Below are 17,708 nucleotides of genomic sequence, written 5' to 3'. Positions count from 1 at the left end.
ATATATGTTCATCTCATACACGCAGTGAAATGTAACAACTGCACAGGGCTTGTACAAGGTAGAGCTTTTTTGATGTACCATGTACAGCTTGCTCTTTTATATTCGTTTTGTATCTTTGTGAGCTGAGATTTTTAGCTGGATTTAAGACAGCAAGCCGCTTTGCGTCCTGCTGGCCAGGAAAAAGCCAAGATAAAGCTAATTAAGCAACAGAACAAAGTTTGAGTGGTGTCACCTTTAGACCAACAAAGTTTAATGCCAGTATGCACAGGAACGCTGCTACACAGAATTAAACTTTAGAACAAAGTAGGAGTCAAATTTGCACCTTTAAGACCAACAAAGTTTTATTCAGAATGTAAGCTTTTGTGTGTGCACGCACACTTCTTCAGATAAGGAATCAGGTACAGTCAGCAGAGCTACATATAGCTGGTAGGCAGTGGTTTAAAATACAAAATGGTACAAATTTAAAATCCAACCACAGAATAGTAAAATTAACAAATACTATTCTGTGGTTGGATTTTAAATTTGTACCATTTTGCTTGCATTCTAAACCACTGCCTATCAGCTATATGTAGCTCTGCTCATTGTACCTGATTCCTCGTCTGAATTAGAGTGACACACGAAAGCTTACATTCTGAATAAAACTTTGTTGGTCTTAAAGATGCGACTTGATTCCAACTTTGTTCTACCGCTTCAGACCAACACGGCTGCCAGCTTAGAATTAAACGTTGTCGGTCTTAAAATGTGCCACTGGACTTCAACTTTGTTCTCTTGCTTCAGACCAACATCGCTGCGCACAAGTTAATTGTGCGAAGAGCATAAAAACCAGGGTCCTGCCTCTGGAAGCCCAGCCAGCAGTACCGCCTCCAAGCCAGCCTTCCAAGAGCTGCTGCTACCGCCTCCCGCTCCCAGGGGCTCCTCCTCCAGCACACGATACGTGCAGCCCGCCCTCTCAGCCGCACGCGCAGAACAACCGGGGCGAGGTAGTCAAGAAGCAGTGACGTCTCCGAAGGGAGGAGGGGGCGGTGGCAGAATCTGGTGCGCCTGCGCGGCACCTTGTTTACCCCGTTCTTCTTCGAGCCCGGATGGGAGGGGGAGGAAAAGAATGTGGGAAAGCGGAGCGTGCCTCTCTCGCCCCCCTTCTCCGAGTCCTCCCGGCAGATGTCGCTCTAGGCCCAGCAGATCGGAGCGTGCTCAGTGGCCGCCAGGTGGCGCCTGCGCCCTCCATTCGCTCGCCAGCCGCCGAGCTGCGAACACCCCAAACAATCCCCAGCGCCGCTGCCGCCGCCAAATTAAATAATCCGCCCGCTTCATTCTTCTCCCCCCCTTTCCGTGCGCTCAACCGCCACCCCCCCCCTTCCTCAACCTAGGCTCGGCCGGGGCTTCTAGGCCTTTGCCGCCGGGGGCTTAACGAGGGAGGAGGAGGAAAAAAAAAAAGGTAAGGGCGGCCCGAGTGAGTTGGCCTAGAAGTGAGAGAAGAAAGGGGGGTAAATATAGGTGGGGGCGTTGGTGTGCGGAGGGGGAAAGAGAGGAAAAGAAAAAAGGGCGCGCAAGGCCTCTGAGGAGCCGTCACCGCCGAGCAAGGCCGCTGGGCCTCCCTCCGCCGTCGACGACGCCGGGAAAGGTAAGTTCGACAATGGCGTAGAAGCTTCGCGAAGTTGGGGGCTTGTTTGCTCCCTTCGCCTTCTCTGTTTTTTGGACGAGGAGGCGAAATCTTGACGGGGGGAGGGAAGGGTTCGGCGCGGCCGCCGGTAGGCGCTGGAAAGGAGGCCGCGGCGGCCGACTGAGGGAGAAACGCGCAGGCAAGATGGAGGACGCGGGGCCGAGAGAAAAACACACACACACGCACACACACCCCGGCTGGCGACCTCCTCCCGTCCCCAGGGAAAAGGCGGCGGCGGCGGAGGGAGAAAGGAAGGCAGGAAGGGAGCCCGGCTGCGGCGCCCGACAGGGAAGCCTCTCCTTCCCCCCTTTTCCCCGGCCACCTCAAGGCTTCCCCTTTCTCCCCCCCTCCCACCGGGCGAAGGCAAAGGCCCGGGCCCGCCGCTGAGAAAATGGAGCCGCTCCCATGTCTTCCTTCCTGTTTAGTTTCCTCACATCTTTCTCATGCCCCTTCCCGGTTGAGGAAAAAGAAAATGTTGTTTTAGGGGTTATTGGCGAGAAGTAGTCGTGGAGCAACTGTGTGTGGGAGGGAAGGAAGTGGAAAGGGTGCGCGCGCGTCTGGAGAGAGAAACACACACAGGCACTGTTCCCTCTAAGCTGGAAGAGTCTTGTGAGCAAAAATTCTACTTTGTGAGCTACTGGCATGAAAGTTGCGAGCTGTTGCATAAATTAGTGTGGTCTGGGGCCATTTCCCCCCGAGCTAAGACTAAAAGGTGTGAGCTGGAGACTAGAAATCTGTGAGCTAGCTCAGCTTAGAGGGAACACTGCACACAGGTTTGTGCAATATGGGGTGGGTGTTTAGAAATGTCAAGTTGCCTTACAGGCTTTTCTTGCCCCCCCCCCCTCATGCGCCTTTCTCTCGGCCTTTGGTCCCCCCCCCCACAGTCATCAAAGAGCCGAAAACACACAAAAAAGTGGACTCTTCCGCCCCCCTCCCCCGCTAGGATAGTTTCAAAGTAGTGGGCAAGCTTTGGCGTTTACCCAGAACTCATCAGGCTGGATGTTCAGGGTAGATTAAAAAATGGGGGGAGGGGGGGTCGACATGTTCCAGTGTTGGATGAGGGGGGCACAGTGTGTAAACAGAAGCCTCACTTTGACAGTCTCTCCTGCTTACAGAACGGGGAAGTGTAGTTTATTTGCGGGTGTGGAATGCTGTTTCTCCTCCGATTTGTGTGTGTAAAGGGTTACGTACTAGTTTTGTTTTTAAAAGGCTGGGATTGTATGTGTAAGACACAAGTTGTGTTCAGTGGGACCTTTGAATAAACATGCTTAGGACCGAGCTGCAAATATCTGCAACTTTTTTTTCTCCTCGTGACTTTGGAAAGAGACGGGTAGTGTGGAAATGCTGTAGTGGAGGAACTTCGCTCGAGTTTTCTGCCAATAATAATAATTTGCTAGCATGGAAGGGAGCGGGAAGAATATGTCACCTCCCTCTGGTTTTAACTATGAATCTTTTTAATAGGAGCTTCTATTCCGATCTCACGCATGTCTACTCAGGAACGTAGTGCCACTGAATTTAGTGGGACTTACTCCCAAGTAAACGCGCCTAGAATTGGCGCCCCAGGCACTTCTTTGCCCCTTCCCGGTCTTTCTTCCTCGCCTTTCAGTTTCTCTCGGGTCTATTTCAGTTCGAGGAGGGGAAGAGAATCTTCTGGACAAAGTGTCCCGATTGACTTTTTGATGTCCGCGTGCTGCAGGGAGACATGCTGGGTCGTCGCCGGGTGGGAGGGAAGAGGGGGCGGAAGAAGGCTGTTTAATTGGGGTTTTTGGCGCCACTTTTGTTTTAGACACTAGCTTGTTCCCCCCTCCCCCCTTTCAGCTCTCAGCAGTAATTCAGACGATCCTTGCCCAGGTAGGAAGTGATCCCGCTTTACCAGTCGCGTTTTGGTCCTGCTCCCTCCACCCCCCACACCCGTCAGTGACCTCGTTCAGTGTGTTGCGGGGGGGGGGGAGGATTAAAAATGATGAGGTCACCCGGCCTGCGATGGGAGGCCCGGTTCTGTTTTCTGAGCTGCAGGCGCGCTTCTTTGTGATTATTCCGATGGCTGGGTTCCTACATGGGGTTAGATTTTTAGGCAAATCTTGAATCGTGGCACGCTTTTGGAAAACAGCCCTTCCCAGTGACTTAAGGGGTGACTTCCTGCCACTCAAATGTGTATTGTGTTCATTTTTTAATACTAGGGGGAGGAGGGGCGGGAGCAACCCTGGCGGGCATTATAAGAAATGTTGGGTCCCCCGACCGTTTGTCCTCTACGTTTTCCACAGCGCGGCCGTAGTCCTTATTCGGTAGTTCCCTTCTCTCAGGGAGGAGGTGCATTTGATTGCCACACCCCATGCTTGTTTCTAGGCGAAGCTTGGCTGGGGCCCCCTACTCCCCCCCCCCCGCGATGTCGGCGCCTTTCTCTTTGAGGCACCCGAGGTGACCTGCCGAGCCAAATTCGCTGTTGTTGTCGTCGCTCCTGTTGAGGAAAGGAGGGGTTTTGTTAGCACCATAGTTGTGGGTGGGAGCGGGCGGGGAGTCGAGTTACCGAAGTGCGTCACACGCAGTTTAATGGGGCCTACTCGACAGCCTCTTGTGTGTGTTTCCATCTTCACAGAAATCACCCGCCCTCTCCCTTTTGCTCTCTCGGATTGGTCAGCCACACTAGCAGAAGCATCTAGCTTCCTTCTTCCAGGCAAGAACACGGCGGGCTTAAGTGCACTTGAGGAAGGGGACTGGGCTTTGAAAACATGAGCGGATGGGCCTCGAACATAGGAGTGTCTCTGGCTGCAAAACAACTCAAGTTTGCCATCAGTGTGGTGCAGTTTCATATGTTTGTTCCCAGAATGAGCGTTGTTAAAGATTTAGCTGTGATTGGCCAGCCACCTCGGCCAAGCAGTGCTTCCAAAGGTAGCAAGTCCTTTCAAATAAGACATTTGTGTGCTTTGTGTAATTGTTGGAAGTTTGGGGCCTCTGCTTTGAAATTGAAACTAGGGTGTTTGTATGATATAAAGGTTGATGTCTCTGAAACTGCCTGGTTCAACTCAGTGTCCTACTGCCATATAGGATGGCAGATACTGATCAGTATCTTAAGTAGTAGTACTCAGGAAACTACGTAGGTAATGGAGGAGTCTTTACTGAAAATGTGCCTGTTAATTTAAAACTTCAAGATCTATAAATGAGACTCGGGCTACTTAAATAGGCAATTGTTTTTCACCATTAGACTCAAATTGAAATATGAAACCTACAGTAATTGCGTGATATATATATTATTCCTTATTTAAGTTTTGCACTCTTTCCACCCTCTTAATTTAAACAAGCAAATGCCCTGAAACAAGCAAAATTTTAGTAGCACTTTTATAGCTATCCAGCATATTGGGACCAATACTCCCTTCTAAGCTGTGGAGTCTTGTGAGCAAAAATTCAACTACATGAGCAGTTGGCATTAAAGTTGTGAGCTACTGCATAAATTAGTTTGCTTTTGGGCCATTTTTTTCTGAGCTAAGACAAAAAATGTGTGAGCCAGAGGCTAAAAAACTGTGAGCAATTTCACACTAACTCAGCTCAGAGGGAACACTGATGGTGACCTATTTGTGGGTCACAACCTTTCTGTTGAAGATAATGCCCTAGAGTTTTGAACAAAGTTAAGGTTTATATTATGTAACAGTGGGTCTAATCTGCAGTGTCAAGCATGTTTGTGACAAAGTGTTAAAGTTATCAGCAGTTCCTGTGATTCTGCCATCTGTAAAACATGCAATGATTATTTTGTTTGTGCAGCAAACAAGAAATGAAATTGTTGTTGATGCAAGTGACATTTCTCCATTTATAGATCATATAAAGATAGATCCTTGGCAAAGTGTTTGGATAAGAATAATCAGTACAGTGGTATGCCACTGAAATAGTTTGTGGATAGTGTGATGCTGCTTCAGACTTTTAATTTGCAGATCTAGATATCTAAAAGTCAAACCCACAAAATGTTTTTGAGCACCACAGGAGATGAATGAATGTTGTGGCATTCATTCCCATGCAGATTTATAGATCCAGAAGGGCTGTATGCATACAAAACCCATTTAGGAATCATCCACGTTGCACTCAGAACCATTGATTTCAAAATTATGTTTCAAGTTTAGTGTAGGTTTTCTGGAAGACATTGTGTAATTGCTTATTTCTAGTTGAGGAACACTGGTGGAAGTTTAAACTATTGTTTGATTATTTTGTTTTAGTTGTTGCTCTTTGGGACTGTTTTGCCTTTTCACATATATATGGTGACACTGATGAAAAGTATGGTTGATATACTCAGTCTGTTCAGGTTAACTGGTAGGAAGGTTAGTCATTGCAAGACTTCATGCTAATTACATATGAACAAGTTGTGGAGGGGGTGGGGTCAATCAATAAGGGAAGCATCAGTAACTTTCTATTAGTGCATTTGCTTGTGCTGGATTCCCTCCTTCATACATTCTTTATGTTGTTTGCAAATGCATTGGTGAGAAGTTGATGATGCCACTAGCATTAATTTCTGTTAGAATACTATGGCTCCAGTTAGGGAAGGTAGTAAAAATTCTATGTCAGGCTGTAAAGAGTTCAGCTGATTTCTAGGTTGAATATATGACTTCCTGAAAATATGGGGTTATATTTTGCTATAAAAGAATCAAGTTTTTGTGTGTATGTGATTTTCTGTAGTGTCCTAACTATCTCTAATTTTGCTTAGGCAGTATTTGATCGTTGGTATCACTGTACAATACCCAGTAATGTATAATTGTTGCAAAAATTGGTTGTTACAAAGTGTTAAATGTACCTTTACTTGAATACATAGTATTGTTTTATTTGTACAGTCAGCTATAGCTATCATGTTGTATTCTATAAGGCTTTATTGAACAGCTTGGGATTCAGGTCTTTATTTGCCATTATTTGTTATGACAGCATCTCCTATTTATTGTTCATTCTTTTGTGAATATGTGTTAAGTGGAGCCATTGCCAACTTATGGCGACTGAATGAGTTAATGGCCTTCAGAACAATCCTGTTGCTGACACCTTTGCTTAGGTCTTGCAAATCTGTGTGATTATGCCTTTAATGTTGAGTTTTATTTAGTGCAGTCCAAATCCTTCTCTTTATTTTGCTGTGTAATTCTTCCCGATCAGGATTGGGTCACATACCAAATTGGTAAGTGTACAATCTGCTCCTTTATCCACTTTGTTAATTAAGTCTTAAGCAGAAGTAGATGCTACAGAATGCCATTAATCTATCTGCTCATTTATAGATGACTCCAGGGCTTTTTTTGAAGCAGGAACTCCTTGCATATTAGGCTACACCCCCCTAATGTAGCCAATCCTCCTGGAGCTTACAGGGCTACTGTAAGCTTTTGGAGGATTGGCTACATCAGGGGTGTGTGGCTTAATATGCAAAGAAGTTCCTGCTACAAAAGAAGCCTTTGGATGACTCATAATTATTCTTTGAGTGTATCTGACAACCAGGTGTTATAGGTTTTTATAATCTTAAACATTTTCCTTGTTTTCTTATGGGAATATAATGTAAAACTATTAGAATTGCTACTTGTAGCAAGACATGATGTTTTTATCATTGTTGCTGTCCATTAGTAGATGGGTTTTGCTGTAATTTACAGATTGCAATAAGCAGTTTATTATGTTCAGAGACTTGGAAACTTTTGGTAGGCATATGGGCAGTGATCCCTGACCTGGATAGCCTAGTCTAGAATGATCTCATTAGATCCTGGAAGCTGAGCAGGGTTGGCCCTGGTTACTATTTGGATGGGAGACCATCACGAAAGCCAGAAACACTATACAGAGGCATGCAATGGCAAACCAGCACTGAATGTCTCTTGCCTTGAAAACCCTAAGGAGTTGCCATAAGTTGGCTGTGACTTGACAGCAAAAGAACAACAAAAAAATGGACACTGGTGTCTGTAGGTTTCCTAGTCTAATAGGATAAACTTCCCAAGTCTTGCTGTCCTTTGATGTCAAGAAGGTGGAGCAGCATTCAAGATTATGCACTAATAAAGGGATGTCAAACATGCAGTTTGGGAACCGAGTCAGGCTCCTGAAGGGCTAATCAGGCCCATGAGCAACTGGCTGTCATCTGCTTCCTTCTCCTTATATCTTGTTTCCTTCTGCATAACAGCTTGCTTTGCAAGGCTTGCTCAATTACACAGGAGATATAGCGCAGACTCTGTTTTCTTCATTGGCTGAGGCTCCTCCCTGGGGGAGGAAGGGTGGGAGGGAGAGCTTACTTTGCCAGGCTTTCTCAATCCCACAACAAAGCTACTGAGCCACGCCTCTCTTCCTTCTGTTGGCTGAAGCTCCTCCCCCTCCTGGTTCCCTGGGGAAGGAAGGAAAGAACCAGGGCTTCCTTTGCCCAATTCCCTGGATCCCATGGGAGAAATACAAAGAAAGCATCTTTAAAACCAATGAGTGCTAACGTTTTAAGAATGTTTTAAGTTTTTTTAAAAAATATATTTGTGTTTGTGTTCTTTATAAAATTTATCTTTCTGTTACCTAATCTTAAATAGGTACACACATGGCCCGGTATGGCTTGGCCCAACCCAACATGACCCAGCCCAACAAGGTCTCATTTATGTCAGATCCGGCCCTCATAATAAATGAGTTTGACACTCCTGCACTAATATGTATGCTGTGTGGTCTACTTCCAGGTCTCTGTGGCATTGAAATGTGAGGGTTTGGAGGGTTTAACTAAGACTTACCCTGCTGTTTGGCCTAGGGCTTTTGTTGGCTGATGATGACATGAAGATTCCCTCTTCGGGACTTGCTGCTGTCTATCGAGGTCACAAGCCATTATTAGTAGGTTATTTATCTGGCTGAATCCTCTGTAGTCCCATCAGTGCTGGAGGATCTCTCAGGTTTTTTGGTGGAAAGAAACACATGTGCTTAAACTTTGACTCTTCAGTAACAGGGCTTTCTTTGCTTGCCCCATTCCTCCTGTTTGGTGACTGGAATAAATTATAAAGATATATAAATAGTAGAACATTTCTCCTACTTCTGTCTGCTTAGTTAACCTACTTGGAGACAAAATAACCCCCCCACACACAAAAAACTAGTTTTGGCTAGTTAAGCAATGGGTCTTGGGAGATGCATTGAGATGCCTGTGGCAGAGGTGAAAAAAATGTGCAATTGCAATGTTAACAGTTGTGAATGTGGAAAAAAAGTGTTGCAGTGCCATATAGCTCTGAGTTGTGCCTATATTGTTAATATATGCAATTTTGATTACCTCACTTAAGGGGAGGTAGCTAAGCTTGAAATTATGCAAAAAGGCTGAAATATGATTTATGTTAGAAAAATTATTCACCCTTAAAATTCAGCAGATGTTCACTGAACTCAGTGAGCACCAGGCTTAAGGCAAATGGAGAATTGCTACATACTGTATATAATTTCTTAGAATACAAACATGCAGTAGATGAATCATGAAAACCTGTGAACTACTGACTGGTCTCTAATCTGAGTTGGTAAGCAGATCTGGATAGTTGAAGTGCCTGTATATTAGATCTTCACCATTTTGGATGACCAGCAAGTTCTCTTGAAGGCAAGAGGTAGCCTATATCATCCGTGAGATCCATAAATGGTCTCACCTTCCTAGAGATCCAAGATGATGACTTGGTTTACTAACTAGCCATCATCCATGATTCCCATCTCCTCTTAGTCTTCTTGCATATAGTCTTAAGAGAAACATAGGGCCATTTTTGTACAGGGCTGTGGTGAAGGTAAAAATCCATAGAAATCTGCACAGAAGAGACGCCTGCTGTTTTACCCTCTTCAGACTGCAGGGTAAATAAGAACTCTGGCAAGGAGATCAGGCTACTGCTGGGCAATCTGTTTGTCAGGGGCATTTATCCTGATGAGCCAGCAGGTGGATTTGTAGGTATTTGTTCAGGTTTTATGATTTTGGCCTGTTATTGGTATAAAGGAACAATATAGAAATGATGGAGATTAGTTTTTTTGTTCGGGTGTAGTTGGTGCCAAAAATGTGAATCCCATAGATTTTTGTTGCTTTTTTTCCTGCTATTGTATGTACCATATGAAATTGTAAACAGAGTTTGAAATGAGCTCCCCCCCCACACACACTTGGAGTGTTTATTAATGATCAGAGCACTTTTGCATATTCACAACATTCACAAGTATAAGCAGAATCTGTTTAAAAATTGAATTAATATTCTGACTTTGGTGAAGATATGAAATGTTTTGTGTTTTTGAGGGCAAAATAATGATTATTACGGCATAATAATGAAAGTAATCTTTTTACTTTAGTAATCATACAATGTGTGTAATACAGAGTTGCCAGTAATGTACTAGTATCATGAAACTAAGGGATAGTCATGTTCCTTTAGCATGCTAAACAATGAAGAATACATTTATTAAATCTCCACAGCGGACATAAATATTTTGCATTTTCTGTGCACAGCCATTATATTGCTAAATAAAATTGTGGAAACAAGTAAAATGTTTGAGAATAAAACAATCACATTGCAAAACTATTGGATTTTAAGTCAGATAACATAAAGAAGGTGGCTTTGAAGTTGCATTTTGTAGACTGTAATCTTTTGATTCATAGTGTTGGTTAAAAAATGACTAAGAGTAGTGTGGATCTCATTCAGAGAAGCAAAAATATAATCCAGTAATAGCTCCAGTAAAGTACAGAGGAGTTTCTGATTACCACTTCTTCTCCTTTCCAGACTGGAGAAGAGACAGAAATCCTTTTGTGCTGCCCCAGGCTTCCCTACAGTTGTGGTAGCAAACAGTATAGTTGATGTTTTGGGAAGAATTGGGCCAAAGAAAAAAAAATTAAGAAAATTATCTTCCTATGACAAGAAGGCAGGAAAACCTTTTATCTGTTCTTTAGTTAATACAATGATGAATCTGGATAGGCAAAGTGAAATGCTTGTTATAGTTGTGTCCAACTAGTTATCAGGATAGTGTGATAGCTACATGGATAATATCCCACAATTGACTCTCGTGTAGTGATTGTGCTAAAAAGTTCTTATTGTTGATTGAGTTGGGAAGAGAACTCTGCATGTTACTCTTTGTAGAAACTTGGGAATAGCATAGGAACTAGTGATGTTTTTGATTGAAAGCTTTGTTTTATGATTTTTTAAACTTGTTTAGCAATCCTATGTTAATTGGGTTTTCATCTTTCTTGATGTTATGAAAAGCCATGGAATTGGCACAAGATTGAAAGAGTCAGCCTCTTCCATTAAGACGTGACATAAAGATGGATGTCATTTCCCATAAAAGAAGACATTTGTTTCCTAGTAAAAAACTATTTGTTGTTACCTTGTTAGGTTTGCATGTATACAAATATACAGTTATAAAGACTTACGAGTGAATTGTGAATTCCACCAATTCCCAGCCAACTGCAGTTTACCTTCCCCCTCATTTTTGTTAATGGGGGATCAGTGGATCTTCCATAAAAGCACAGGGAGTAAAATGGCTATTTCCCATGGAAAGGTGTAATTGGTGGAAATTGCCACCCACTCTTTAGAAATATATGCTTAGAAACAAGTCAGTGAAATTTCGTTATGTTCTTTCTGTGGGTGCCTTTTTAGAGGATGCCTGGAAGATGCAACTGTTACATTTCTCAGAGAACATTTCTGCATCACTGATGGGTGCAATGCCTGATCTGACTCCGGTCAAGGTAGTGGTAGTGTGTGTCTGTATATTTTTTCAGGGAGCAAAGCAGGAATGGATTCAGTGAAATAACATCTGTGGCAAGAAACACTAGGAAGCTGAGCTGTCTTGTTGCTTAGATATGAGAGCAAGCTTGACTGAGAAACTGTTATAGTCATCTGATGTAGTACTTGCTCTGCCCTAACATGATGATCTCATACAGGTTCAGCAGACCATCTGTTCCTTTTGGCTAGAGCTCTTTTGCCAATATCCCCATGCTTAAAGACCAAGTGTTGGCTCAGTCCTGTCAGAGTGTTGTTAAACCAGAAATCTTGAACTCATAAAGAATGATGTGTGTAATGGAATGTTATCCAGATATACATGCATCTGTTCATAGATAGCTTCATCCTAGTTCCAGAGTAAGAGGATAGCTCTGTTTCCTCAAGCACTTCCTAATCCTGCAAACTGGAAATACTTGCAAATTGGAAATATATATATAAATAAATAAAAATGCTGCTGTTGGCATTGCTTTAATGTTGATTTGTACTCCTGTATGTTTTGCATTCTCTGTTGCTGGAAGCTCTTTGTTCTTGGGTTGTTTCTTGTTTGTTGATGTCAACTTGGTTGCTAGATTTTACTTCCATGCTTGATCTGGTTTAACAGACTACCTGTTGGAAATTGCCTCCTAGTGATACTACTATTTGGGACAGTTCTAATGTGATCAGTATGATACCGTAAGTTTCCTCTTAACTATGCTGTTTCTGCCCCCTACATGACATTCAAGCAAGGTGGATTCTTGATGGCTGCCCTGTAGTCATGGAATGATGTAGGCCACTTTGGATCCCCATTGGGAGAAATATGGGGGTATAAATGAATTAATAAGTTATCAAAACCTATAGATGCATGTATGTTGTCAGTGTTGGACTGCTATCAAGTAGACCGGTTGAGACTTCATTTTTTGCTGTAACTATTGTGTGATATAAAACCTGTTTATATAGTGTGCGTGGCATAAACCTGTGATGAAAATCCGTAGTTGCTGTCCATGGGCTTTCCAGAAATGTATATAGTTTGACAGCAAAGCTTGTTTAGCTGGAAGGAGGAAATTAAGCTATGACTTGTTATTGTCATTATGTCTGTAGTTGATTTGTTGCAGCCAGTTTGTACAGCTTCTCTCTCTACCTCCCTTTTTCAATTAATGGAGAGCAAGCAAATTTATGACCTTAGCTGCTGGAAAAAATGTGTTGGAACAGATGGCTTCCTGCTGCTCTAGAACTTTAGACATTGGTACACACACACACACGGACTGATCCAGTAGATTGCACATGGAGCAGCTGGGACTGAACATATATGTGAGGCCCTTCAAATAGTGGAGCAGCTGATCGATGAAATGTTATTTGTTTTTCAGAAGTACTTTGTGTGAAACACTACCTCTTGAATTGGACGGGGGGAGGACACATGCACAATCCCCATCCAGTTGAGATGAGTTGTAAAAATTTTTGTTTACAGCAGACAGACATATAGAAAAGTTAAAGAATGTAAATATTTTCAAGAATTGTATTCATTTTGTTGAAATCAGTTTGGTTATCTCTAAGAACTCGTTTCTAGTTATAATAGAATAGAATGTCTTGAATTCCAGTGAGATCCAGGTGGGAAGTCATGTTGGTCTGAAGCAACAGAACAATAAGTCCAAAGGCACCTTTAAGACCAGCGAAGTTTTATTCAGGGTGTGAGCTTTCATGTGCACACACACTTCCTTGGACAGTATGGAGTGGAAATTGAAACAGAACTAACAATCTGACAGAATAGAACACCTCTAAAAAAAAGATTTTTGTTTAACCCGTGCTTGAGAGGAGACCAGTGGAGCATGACAACAGGCTTGAAATTTATTACTCTTTACCAGGGCTTATTTTTAGCAAGAACACACAATAAAGCAGTTCCAGCTGGCTTGACATCACAGGCTGTGGCCTAATATGCAAATGAGTTTCTGCTGGGCTTTTTCTACCAAAAAAGTCCTGCTCTTTACAATTAAAAAACCAATGACAGCTTCTCACCATCCAAGGCACATCAGTCTCCAATTCTGACATATTTATACCCTTGTGATTTTCTCCCCCCCGTTGATAGTCATATAACAGATTAAAAAAATAATAAGTTTAGCTAAAACGTCTTCATTATTCTGTATGCTGATTTATTGCCCACCTTCTTATATGTAAGATTGTTATTTCTGTTTCCATTCCATTCTGTCTGAGGAAGTGTGCATGCACATGAAAGGTCACTGAATAAAACTTGGTTGGCTTTAAAGGTGCCTTTGGACTCTGACTTTGTTCTATTGCATTCCAGTAAACAGTGATAACTATTGGTAATACTTAATTTGCAACCAGCAGTCTAGAAGTAAATCAAAATAAGGTTGAGCTTCCTATTTCAGTATTTATAATATATATATATATATATATATATATATATATATATATATAACAGATCATCAGCTTATATAATTATTGGTGATATAGCTTTTAGATCTTTCTAGTCAGTGGACTAGGAAATTCAGGAACTGGTGGGACTGACATACATGGGTGCAGCAAAATTGCCTTGTTACTTTGTGGTGGAGCTCAGTTCCTCTGTTGCCAAAGATGACTGAGAATGGGGCAGCACTTGAAATCTCAGTTGGAAGGGTTTGTGGAGGCAGTGCAGGATTTGCTAGTGTTTGTGCTAGGATGGATTAAAAAGGGGACAGACAAGGCAGGTAGGGAGAACAAAAATTCAGAGAGTTGAGCCCAATAAGCAAGAACAAATACTAGGGACCAATGTTCCCTCTAAACCAGGGGTCCTCAAACTACGGCCCGCTGAGGACGTTTATGCGGCCTGCCGGGTTATGGCAAAATCAGACCGGAAGTGACGTTCGACCTAAACTTGCGTTAGCAATGCACACTTCCAGCACTGGGCTGAGGTGATACCGAGGTGAGGTGAGTTCCCAGGCCGGGGTGTGTGGTGTGGGGAAGGGAGAGAGATGCAGAAGATGGAGAACTGACGGCCCGCGGCCTTGTACAGTAATGGCAGTCCAGCCCTCCAACAGTCTGAGGGACAGTGAACTGGCCCCCTATTTAAAAAGTTTGAGGACCCCTGCTCTAAACTGTGGAGTTTGTGAGCAAAAATTTTACTTTGTGTGTTACTGGTATTAAATTTGTGAACTACTGCATAATTTAGTTTGCTCTGGGACCATTTTCCCTGAGCTAAGGCAAAAATGTGTGAGCCAGAGGCTAAAAAACTGAGCTGGCTCATGCTAATTCATCTTAGAGGGAACACTGCTAGGGATCAGTCACCTTAGACCAATAAACTGGAATGTTGGGGAAAATTAACTGAAATCACTCATCTGCATGTAACCTTGATACTTCTTGGGGCTGTCCTGGCTCAGTAATGCAGCAGCAGGTAATGCATATGTATCCTGTAAGAAGTACCAGTTGGTAGAGCATGGATATCACATTAAAGAGTATTTTAACCACTTTATCCAAAGAAGTGGAGATTTTTTCTCTGTTTGCATGATATGGTTACAGCGGCCTGCCACATCATGTTCCTGTGCTTATTTCCAATATGCCTGCAACTAACATTTTCCTGTGCTTATTTCCCACTTTCTACACTGGACTATGTTTCTCCGCCTCCATCACAGTGTTGGTGATATGTCAAAGATGTACCTTTAAATTTCTTCATGGATTCAAGTAAATAGATGTCCCCCTTAACATTCAAAGTTATATAGTTATATTTATAAAGTATTTGAATTCAAAGGAATCCCTGTGTCTAAGCTACAATTCCACATTCAGGAGGAACAAAATGCATAATATAGATTCTGGACTGGGATTTTTAAAGATAAAAGGTGCAAATGGTAGGCACTTGGTACATCTTCCTTGCTTAAACTAAGCAGAGTTTGTTCTGATAAATGTCTGAATGGAAGAGCCTTCTCTGATATAGAATCTTTAATTTCGTGATAGAAGAAAGTCAGCCCAGAATATAACCCTGCTAAATAAATGAAGGTATTTGTGGAAGGGAACAGAATTCAGTACTGATTATAGTTTTTAAATGGCTGACTTAGGGGTGTTAGTGAGAAATCCTGCACCTTAAAAAAATTATTTTCACTGCTCACCTAATTTTTTCCATTTATGCAACTATCTAAGCGTTCTATCTGAATTCTTAATTCCTCAGATTTTGTTAGGTGTCTGTTCAAAATACGTCTTTTGGGCACCTGCAAATTGCTTTCAATTGTTTCTGTTATAACCTCCCCAGGGTTCCAAATCAAACATCTTAAAAACTCAAATATAGATGCTCAGTTACATCTTAGTTTGTAGGATAATACTTTATTGTAAGGTATTGCTGTTTAATACATTTTTATCCCATTCTCCTTCTAAGAGTTCAGGGTAGTGAACACCTTTCTCCTCTTTCTCATTTGAGTTTTACAACATCTTGGGTAGATGAGGCTGCCTTTGTATGCTGCCTTTCCAAACAACCACAGCAGCTCAAGGCAGCTTACATAAAAAGCCTTACCTGCATGTTCTGCCAATTATTTTTTTTTAAAAGAAATAAAACATAGCTGTATCACTTTCCCTCAGTATTCTCATAAATGACCTTATGTTTCTTATGGAGGGCAGACAGCATAAGGGCTTTTGCATTTTCTTGGGCAAGCAATTCTATTATGCTGGTATCTGACTATAATAAAGATTGATTGAATGCTGGAGCCATCACTAGAAAAGAGTTAGCCTTTAACTGAGACTGAATGACTAGCTCAAAAACATGGCTTAACCAAGGAAACAAAAACATGGCTTAACCTAGGAAAATTGGAGATGGTAAACTATCTTGTAAACTCCTCTTGAACTTACAGCCATCTTTCCTTTGTTAAAATACTCTCTTGAACATTTCTGTATTTTACATTCTCATAGAATGATAGAAATGTGAATTGTCTTTCTGACCTGCTTTTGCAGGCGTTCCTCATTATGAGAGCATCATCAGAGAATGCACATGTAAGATTAATCTTATTTGCTTTTGGAATGCTTTGCTCAGAGGAGCTAAGCTGATATGGAAGAGCATAGCAGGATATGTGATCCTGCAGATATGTGGGTCCATGTTTGTGAAGCAGTTTTGCAGGTGAAAACCAGTACCTCAGATTGAATGCAGTAACTGATTGGTAACTGGAGAAAAAAATGTAATGTGCATACTCCATCCAGCTCTCAATGGTAACCAAGTGTAGGCATTCTGAATCAACTGGAGTTTCCATGTTGACTTTAAGGTCAAGATCCCTGTAGAGTGCATTACAGTAGTTTTCTGTGGTAGGGATCCATATGGCTAGATCAGCTAAATTGACATAGGGAGCCAGCTTCTGGGCTCATTGATAGTGGAAGGCATCTGATGTGGAAATAAATGATAGTGTAAGAGATTTTGGTGCAGAGTGGTAAGCTGTAGTACTGCAGTCCAAGCTCTGCTCACGGCCTGAGTTCGATCCTGGTGGAAGCTGGGTTCAGGTAGCCGGCTCAAGGTTGACTCAGCCTTCCATCCTTTCAAGGCTGGTAAAATGAGTACCCAGCTTTCTTGGGTAAAGTGTAGATGACTGAGGAAGGCAACGACAGCATCCCATAAAGTCTGCAGTAAAAATGTTGTGATGTGACATCACCCCAGAGTTGGAAACAACTGGTGCTTGTTTGCAAAGGGGGACTACCTTTACTTCTCTGAAAGCTGGTTTTCTCTTCTCACAGGCTGTTGAGCAAGTGGCAAACTGTAAGAGACTCATGCTGCCCTTAAACAATTTTACATTGTTGTGTGTTGTACTCCTAAGAACATAAGAGAAGCCATGTTAGATCAGGCCAATGGCCCATCCGGTCCAACACTCTATGTAACACAGTGGCAAAAAAAAATTATATATATATACACACTGTGGCTAATAGCCACTGATGGACCTGTGCTCCATATTTTTATCTAAACCCCTCTTGAAGGTGGCTATGCTTGTTGCTGCCACCACCTCCTGTGGCAGTGAATTCCACATGTTAATCACCCTTTGGGTGAAGAAGTACTTCCTTTTATCCGTTTTAACCTGTCTGCTCAGCAATTTCATCGAATGCCCACGAGTTCTTGTATTGTGAGAAAGGGAGAAAAGTACTTCTTTCTCTACTTTCTCCATCCCATGCATTATCTTGTAAACCTCCATCATGTCACCCCGCAGTCGACGTTTCTCCAAGCTAAAGAGCCCCAAGCGTTTCAACCTTTCTTCATAGGGAAAGTGTTCCAGCCCTTTAATCATTCTAGTTGCCCTTTTCTGGACTTTCTCCAATGCTATAATATCCTTTTTGAGGTGCGGCGACCAGAACTGCACACAGTACTCCAAATGAGACCGCACCATCGATTTATACAGGGGCATTATGATACTGGCTGATTTGTTTTCAATTCCCTTCCTAATAATTCCCAG

General features: G+C 42.5%; 1 protein-coding gene across 1 annotated transcript in view; it reads left to right on the top strand.

Moving 5' to 3' along the window:
* The first annotated feature begins 845 nt into the window (after positions 1-845).
* STAG2 (STAG2 cohesin complex component) overlaps positions 846-17,708 on the top strand; it is a 102,087-nt gene continuing 85,224 nt past the window's right edge. Inside the window, exon 1 of the mRNA XM_060250111.1 lies at positions 846-1,621. The gene's annotated coding sequence lies outside the window, so the exon portion shown is untranslated. The remainder of the gene's footprint in view (positions 1,622-17,708) is intronic.

The sequence above is a fragment of the Heteronotia binoei genome, chromosome 11 (assembly GCF_032191835.1).
Source record: "Heteronotia binoei isolate CCM8104 ecotype False Entrance Well chromosome 11, APGP_CSIRO_Hbin_v1, whole genome shotgun sequence".
NCBI lineage: Eukaryota > Metazoa > Chordata > Lepidosauria > Squamata > Gekkonidae > Heteronotia > Heteronotia binoei.
This window is presented reverse-complemented; position numbering and strand designations above follow the sequence as displayed.